We start from the raw sequence: 9,356 nt of genomic DNA, 5'->3' as shown, positions 1-9,356 counted from the left end.
CATTTTAAAGAGATTTTTTCCAATTTATTTTTAAAATTTTTGGTGTTTTTCCCCCAACTTCTAATCATTATTGATGTATGCCTACTATTATCCTGTCAGATCCCTACTGGATCTTTCCTAACTCCCTCACCTCACTCCCTCAAACCACCAAACTCTTCCACTCCATGATTTCTACCCCTCCCTACCTTCTGCTCTGATGGCCTAGTGGCAAGAAGCTGTGCTGCAATTGCAAAGGCATGTGATTCACATTCACCTGCTCTGCAGGAGAAGGATGGGCAATGTTGGACAATCTCCTTTCATGTGATTAATGGCTTCAGAAAACCCTCCAGAGGGTCAGCTATGGATGGGTTCCAACTCTACAGTACACAATAGCAACACACCTTCTGCTCCTCTTATCCCATACCTACTCCCCTTCTCTCACTGGATAGCCATACACATCTTACAAGTTATCCTCCTGTTTTTATAATAATGGTCATATGCAATATTTGTTCTTATGAGCCTGAATTACTTCACTTAGTATAATGCTCTCTAGCCTCTCCCATGTTATATAGTATGTTTCCAAATCATTGCTACTGAGTGCTGCATAGTATTCTATCTTGTGATTGTACCACATTTTCTCAATCTAGTCCTTTTTTATGGACATTTGGAGTGTTTCTATGTTCTTGCTATTGTGAATAATGCTGTTGAGAGCACCAGTGTACAAATCTACATTTGTGTCTCAGTTTTATTTTATTTGGGATATATCACTAGCAGTGGAATAACTGGGTCATATGGAATTTCAGCCTTTATTCCTTTTTTTTAATGTTCATCTTTTGAGGAAATTCCATACTGCCTTCCAGAGTGTTTATACTAATTTACAGTCCCACCAACAGTATATGGGAGTTCCAATCTCTCCAAATACTCTCCAACATTTATTGCTTACTGTCCTGTTAAACTTTGCCACTGCTATAGGGATGAGATGGTATTGCATTGTGGTTTTGATTTACATCTCTCTTAATGCTAGTGATTTTGAGCATTTCTCCATCTGTTCGTTGGCCAGCCAAACATCTTCCTCTGTGAAAAGTCTTTATCTCTTTTACCCATTTTGTAATTGGGTTATTGGTCTTTTTCTTGTGGAGGTCCCATAGGATTCTATAAACTTTCATTATGAGGTCCTTGCCTGAGATGTCATTGCTAATCTTTTTTCCCCAGTCCATAGGTTTTTCTTTTCACCCTGTTGGAAAAAGGTTTTGATGTACAAAAGGACTTAATCTTTAGAAAGTCTCACTTATTGATGTTATCCTCTCCTGTTTGTATATAAAGTGATTTTCTTATTGCTGTAAATATAAATAACAACTCAAATACACTGCCATTGTGTATACTTCTGAGGCTGTTAAGCTCTTTGGGAGGAGACTTTCTTCTGAGCAGCAGCTGGTGGATTTGAACTGCCAGTCTTCCTGTTAGCAGCCTAGTATGTTAAGTACTATGCCACCAGGGCTCTTGTGTATAACAAAGTGTTTATCATGTCAGTGTTTTTTTTCACATGTAGAACTTATATTCATCACATTGTGCAACCATTTCCACTATCCATTTCTAGAAATTTTTCATCATCATCATTAACAGAACTTCAATAGCCCTCAAGAAGACCTATCATTAGCTTCTGGCTCAAATACTATTATCTCTCTCTCATTGCCATCAAGCTGGAATCAACTCATACCTGAGCCTTCAGCAGATTTTCTGAAGCTATAAATTACACAAGAAGAGATTGCTTATGTTTCTTCCTTGGAGTAGCTGGGGGATTGAGACATTTGAATTAGCAGTGCAAGTACTTAAGGACTATCTATGTCCCTAGTCACTACTCTTTAGTCTTTAGGCATTTTTTTTTAAATTCTAAAAATTTCAACTAAGTGGGGCCTGCCTCATTTCGCTCAGCATTATGTTCTCAAGTAGAACCACTTTGCTGACCTTGGCTGCCAAGTGTGAGGATTTGACTTTGTTTCAGCTGCAATGCAAGAACATAACCTCCTCCTACAGCTAGTCATGACAACTAGTTACAAAAATGAGACATAGTTACTAAAGGGAGCTCTGATGGTCTATAGTGGCAAGAACCTGCACTGCAACCCCAAAGGCACATGGTTTGAGGCCATCAGCTGCTCCATGGGAGAAGGATGGATGATCTTCTCCTGTGCTACTAATCGCCTCTAAAAACCATCAGACGGTCAGCTATGGGTCAATTCTGACTCTATGGTACACAACAACAATCTCACATAGATTATGTATAATTATGTTTCAGAGGACGGGAGTCATTTAATATCGGTCCCTGAGCAGTATGGTGGTCTGGGAAGCTGGAACGTCAACTCGATATATTTAGTAAATTTGGCAAGATTTTCTGGGTTCTTTCTAGGAAAATAGCATCTGGGTGAAGACAGTAGATTTTAAATATGGTAATTTGAAATCTTGAAGGCCAAATTTTCTCTCATGAGAACAGAAATGGAGTTAATGGAGTCAGTCCACGTGACCTTTGGCAGCTGGGTGCTTCCAAGGGTGTGGGTGTATTTTGTGTTGGATTGTGGGTGGGGTCTATTCAGGGTGATGCCTACCCCTCTACTGAACTACAGCCAGTGCTCTGGGGCAGTGGCTTCTCTTACTTCCCTCAATACTTGTTTATGGATGATCTGGGAAGGTAATAGTAGGAGCTTAGAGTCGGATTGTGCCCAGAGGCCTTGTCTATATAAGTAAAGTCAGGTGGGGAGCTAATTGGGCAATTTAGATCAAATCCCTCATTCCTAATTACTGAAGAAAGGAGCTTTCGGTTCTGTGTTATTGAGATTAAAAAAATCTTATTATTTTTCACAAGTTATAAGATATAACCTAGGTTATACTGCATGTTGGGAATCAAGACTTTGATGCTACAATAAACAGGAAAATCTTCATAATATATCTCAACCTTAAAGAACTACTTATTCACAAATCTATAGATTCTTGTTGATTTTTCTTTTGCTAAATAGTTCTGTTATATGACTAGGCAATACACATATGTCATAGTTTAAATAGAGAAAAGATAAAAATGGTGAACATTGAGAAGTCTTCCCTAAACATAATCACCTTTACTAATTTTGGGAATGTGCTTGGGGCATGTGCACAAGTGCTTCTTTCCGATGTTTCTTTTGGAAAGGTAAAGAATTGTAGATAACATCTCTATTTTTCTGTGTAGACCACTTGGAGATCCTTTGGTGGTACAAATGTTTAGACAAAGCTAACCACTAACTGAAAGGTTGAGGGTTCAAGCCCAAGCTTAGATGGAGTAAACTATGGTATAAAGAGGCTGACAAATACAGCCAGAAATATACAATCAGAAGACAATAAAATTGATGACTAGGACCTTCTAAAGATTAAATCCAATGGGGTGAAAAGAAAAGATACTGATTAGGAACTAACATTTAGCAATACCCTCTCAGACAAGGGTCTTATAATGAAAGTTTACACAATACTACAAGGCCTCTACAAGAAAAAGACCAATAACTCTTTTCAAAATGGGACATAGAAAAACTTCACAGAGGAAGACATTCAGATGGTCAGCAGACACATGAAGAAATGCTCCAAATCACTGGCAATAAGAGAGATGAAAATCAAAGCCACAATGAGAAATCAACTCACCCTAATTTTAATAGCAAAGTTTAACAGGACAGCAAGAAATAAATGTTGGAGAAGATGTGGAGAGATAGGAACTCTCATATACTGTTAGTGGGATTGTAAAATGGTTTAAACACTCTGAAAGGAGTCATTTAATAAAAAAGCTGAACATAGAAAGTCCATATGGCGTAGCTAGTCCACAGCTAGAAATTTATCCTGAGAAAATTAGAACTGAAACACAAATGGAGATTTGTACACTAATGTCCTAGCAACATTATTCACCATTTGAAGAGCATGAAAACAGCACAAATGTCTGACTATAACAGAATAAAGCATGAAATAGTGGTACATTCACACAATGAAACACTACACAGTACTCAGTAGGAACAATTTTGAAAATAATTATATAACTTGAGAGAGACTGGAGAGCATTATGCTGAGTGAATGAATTCAGTCTCATAAAGACAAATACTACATAAGACCATTATTGTAGAAATAGAAAGAAAACTAGTAAAACATGTTAGGCCTGCACAAGGGGGCAAGGAAGAGAATTAAAAATTCAAATGCTGATAAGTAGAGCAAATGGCCTTGCCTGCTTGCTGAGCTAACAGTCGAACCATAAGTCACAGTGGAATGTAACTCCCTTTCTTCCCTAATGATTCCATTATAAAACCCCTTCTCAATCCTCTTAAAGGTGCAACTTCTCTGCTCTGCATCTTCAGAACAGATAATCTTGCCCAAGAGCTTCCCTTGAATAAAAGTTATAACTTTAAACTTTATCGCTCTTTTGCTGACTTCTTTCTTAGCTATGCTGCTTGACATATTGGTGCTGAAATCTGGGAGATGAGTTAAGAAGTTATGCCCTCATCCTAATTTAGGATTAGTTTGGTGAATCTCACTTTGTCTTGAACCAGCTGACGCAGGGTCAGGATACATTACTGTTACAGGAACAGTAACGTAAAGTTCCCCTTTTCTCCCCAGGGTAATGTAAAATCTCTTTTCTCTTCTGCTGATAGTTGCTTGCAGGGACTGTGACCCTGCCCTTCTGTTATTCTGATTTCTGTATTCTCCCCAACCTCCCAAGACTCCTAAAGCCCTACCTGGCTCTTTGAAAACCTTCCAAGCTAGCCAGGCTTTAGCTTCTGTTCCAGGGCATTTAAGCCTTCAAGTCCAGACATTGTGAACTCCCATAGGGATCCAGACCTGTTCTTGCTGAACTCCCGTCTGCAAATACCCAAATAAACTGCTGATCTGCGTCAGGAGTTTAATCCAAGAGACACTGGTCTCTTTCCAGGCTATCAATCACCTGGGGACACCCACACTGTCTATAGCCTTTCTCCACAACTAAGACTCCCTGTTTCCAGAGCACACCCTGGAATCCTGGTCGCCTCATCCACAGATCTGAGTACCGTGGGTAGCCAAATGTCTAAACCCGCTAGGGACAGTCCCTTAGGTGCCTTTTCTTGAATCTTTCAAACTTGGGTATGGCTGAATATCTCTGCCCTAAGAAACTGGTCCTTTTTTGTAATTGTGCATGGCTGAAATATCAATTAGATGACTCTCAATTGCCTGGGAATGGGCTTTTGATTTTCACATTCTTAGAGACCTTGATAATTTTGGCAAGCAAACTCATCAATGGTCAGAGATTCCATATGCCCAAGTTATTTTATGCTTGTGCTCCTGCCCCTTCCTAAGCAAGGCCTGCCAGCCTGTGTAGGTACTTTTAGCACAAACCTCCTCACTGGTTAACCTTTCCAATACAAAATCATCTCCTCCCATTGCTCATTTACAATATTAATTTCCCTCCTCTCAGGGAGACTCTGCCTTTACAGATCCTGTGGAATTTCTGTCTCAGTCCTCCCCTTCTCCCTGCCCAGCATCTCCTCCAGAACCCACTACAAATTCCAATCATACTGAACCTCTTTGTTGTTCAGTTGCCCTGCCCACTGTGGACTCCCACCAAACTGAACCTGTTCATTCTCCAGATGCTCCACCCTCTGTTTTCTACCTAATCCAGATTCAGCCATTCTGATCCCATCTCTTACATCATCTGTTACTAGGGATAAACTATCCTGCCAGACTGAACCTTTGTTCTCCAGTTACACAGCTCTCTTCTATGCCAACAAATCCAGACTCAGGCATTCCTATTCCACCACTTACATCACTGGTTTCCAGACATAACTTGACAAGCTGAATGTCTTTGTCCCCTAACTGCTTTGTCTTCCTCCACTCACATAAATCTGGACTTGGCCACCCTTCCTCCAATCCTTACCTACACCCAGCCCCATCAGACTGAGTCTCTTCTTTATCCTCTTCAGGAAGTGGCAGGGGTTGAGGGCCCAATTCTTGTCCATGTGCCTTTCTCTCTAACAGACCTTTCCCAAATTGAAAAACCATTTAGGCTCACTTTCAAAAGATCCTCCAACCTATATCAAAGAATTTGGATACCTGACTCAGACCTATGATCTCACCTGGTGTGACCTCTTTGTTGTACTGTCCTCTACACTGACATCAGACAAAAAAGAGCATGTTCTCACTGCTGCCCAACAACATGCAGACCTAGTGCATTTAACAGATAGCACTAAGCCAGCTGTCCCTCAAGCTGTCCCCCAGCAAGAGTCAAATGGGACATACCAAATTAATACAGCAGCAGGAAGAGATGGTTGAGCCAGTTGCAACCATATGATTCAGTGCCTATTGGCTGGCCTACAAGTTGTATCCCACAAGACAAAATCTCAGGGAAGTTACCCAAACTAGAGATGAGAACACAGCTGCTTTCCTTAATCATCTCACTGAAGCCCTAACTCAGTATACTTGCTTAGACCCTACCTCTACCACTGTCTTAGCTACAAATTTCATCATCCAATCAGCTCCTGATTAAAAAAGCTGAGGAAGGCCCTCAAACACCCATTCAGAACTTGGTGAATTGACCTTTAAAGCTTTCAATGCCTGAGAAGAAAAGGTAGAAGCTGATAGAGAGACCTGTGCCCTAAAGAAAGCAAATTTGTGAGCCCAGGGTTTGCTTGCTGCCTTATGACCAGCAGCAGTGAAGGATCAGAGAACAAATGTTCGTTCAAAGAGCCAGTTACCTCCTGGTACACGCTTCAAATGTGAGAGGGCCATTGGGCTAGACATTGCCCTAACCCTCACCCTCGCCCTCTAACATGGCCTTGCCCTATCTGTGGGACAGTGGGTCATTGGAAGGTCAATTGCGTTTTGGTGCCTAGTCATGGTAGGACAGTTCCTCTACCAGACCCAGTCCCTGTCATGGGCCTAGCTGCTAAGGATTGAAGATGCCCAGGTTTGGTGACCCCTATCATCCTTGCTGAGCCCAGGGTAACACTTCAAGTAGTGAGTAAGCTAGTTTCCTTCCTGGTTGGCACAAAGGCTGCTTTTTCAGTACTCCCTTTTTTCTCAACTCCTGTTTTCCCTTCCCAGTTGTCAGTAATGGGGATTGATGCTCTTCCTTCAAAACTTTTTACCATTCAATGTCTCCTTATTACCCTCAACAAATGAGTACTCACCCATTGTTTTCTAATTGTCCCTACATGTCCAACTTCATTACTAGGTAAGAACCTCCTGTCTACACTTGGGCAATGTTTCACTGTGAGTCAAGTGAACCTAGTTCACCTGACCAGTCTCTAGTTCTCTCTTAGTTCTCCTTCCCTCTGAGCCCTCCCCTACATTAGTTCTACCATCAGATTTTGTCAACCCTGTTGTATGGGATACATCCACCTCATCTGTAGACTGTCACCATCAACCTGTTCTCATCACTCTGAAAGACCCCTTCTCTTTTCCTGTTAGACCCCGATTTCCTATCTCTACTCAATACCACAGAGGCGTAAAACCTATATTACCTGTTTACTTTCCAATAAGCTCCTCATCCCTATAAACTCACTGTGTAACACCCTGATCCTGCCAGTTAAAAAAGCTGATGGATCCTACCATCTAGTCCAGGATTTATAGCTAGTTAATGCAGCAGCTGTCCCACCAGCTATCCACCCAGATGTTCCGAATCTTTATACCCTGTTATCAAATATCCCCTCATTCACCACTCATTTCTCTGTTCTAAACCTTAAAGATGACTTCACTATCCTGTTATACCCAGCTGTTAGAATCTCTTTGTATTTACTTGGGAAGACCCCAACACAAACACTGTTTCCTAGACAGCCTGGGCTATGCTCCCACAGGGGTTCCACAATTCACCCCATTACTTCCGACAAGCACTGGCCAAAGATCTTCTAGACTGCCCCCTACCCCCAAGTGTTCTCCTGCAATATGTCTATGACCTCTTATTGTGTAGCCCCTCATACCAGCTTTCACAAACTCACACAGCTCAACTCTCAATATCCTAGCCTCCAAGGGATACAGGGTATCCCCCTCCAAGGCCCAACTGTTGCTCTCTACAGTTGCGTATCTTGGTGTCAAGTTAACTTCCATCACTAAAAGTCTGAGAGTCAACTGGCACAGAGCCATTGAAAGCCTAGAGCCTCCTCAAACCACTGATCAAATCCTCTCCTTGCTCAGCTTTATTGGTTTCCTCACACACTGGATCCCCAATTTTTCTATACTTTCAAAGCCTCTTTATGATGCACTCAAGACTACCCCACAATTTCCCCTATATTCACACCAAATAGTTAAAAAGTGCTTTCTAAAGCTCCAACACCTCCTTCTACAGTCTCCACCCCTAACTTTACCAAATTCCTCTAAACTCCTCCACTTGTTCACTGATGAAAAACAAGGTATTACTGTCAGTGTTTTAGCCCAGCCCCTTGGACCCAACTTTACCCGAATTGCTTACCTATCTAAACAGCTTGATAACCTTGCTTATGAGCTCTATCAGCCACAGCTCTTCTCAGTAAAGAAATGCAGCATCTGTTAGCTGAAGTACATCAATTGGTATACCATCTATTCCCGGGGCCTTATTTTTTACTATTAAAACAGTAGTCAAACAATTAAAAAATGTGTTGCCGTGGGCAAGATGTTACTTGAAGAACAATTCCTGACTCCCACTATGGTATCTTCAAATGTCTCACATGTCTCACATAAATGTGAAAGTTGAGCAATTAATACTGACTAAAGAAGCAGCTTCTGCCCTGGATGTGCTCAACAAGTTGTGCCAAGAAATCTGGAGAACAACCACTTGGCCTACTGACTGGAAGAGATCTATATTTGTTCCTATCCCAAAGAAAGGTGACCCAACAGAGAGTGGAAACTATAGAACAATCTCACTGATTTCACATGCAAGCAAGATTTTATTGAAGATTATAAAAAAACGACTGGAACAGCACATCAGCAAAGAGCTACCAGAAATCCAGGCTGGGTTTAGAAGGGATCGTGGTACTAGGGATATTGTAGCTGATGTTAGATGGATCTTAGCTGAAAGCAGAGAATGCCAGAGGAATGTCTAGCTGTGTTACATTGACTATGCAAAGGCATTTGACTGTGTGAATCATAACAAACTGTGGCTGACTCTGAGAAGAATGGGAATCCCAGAACACTTGATCGTGCTAATGCGAAACCTATACTTGGACCAGGAGGCAGTCGTTAGAACAGAGCAAGGGAACACTGCATGGTTCAAAATTGGGAAGGGCATATGCCAGGAATGCATTCAATTTCCATACCTTTTCAACCTATATGCAGAACAGATTATCCGGGAGGCTGGGCTCGATGAGGAGAAGTGTGGGGTCAAGATTGGTGGATGATTTATCAACAATCTGCATTATGCAGATGACACAACCCTG

The sequence above is a fragment of the Elephantulus edwardii genome, unplaced genomic scaffold (genome assembly GCF_000299155.1).
Source record: "Elephantulus edwardii isolate Elephantulus edwardi_28Jun2011 unplaced genomic scaffold, EleEdw1.0 scaffold00071, whole genome shotgun sequence".
Lineage (NCBI taxonomy): Eukaryota > Metazoa > Chordata > Mammalia > Macroscelidea > Macroscelididae > Elephantulus > Elephantulus edwardii.
This window is presented reverse-complemented; position numbering follows the sequence as displayed.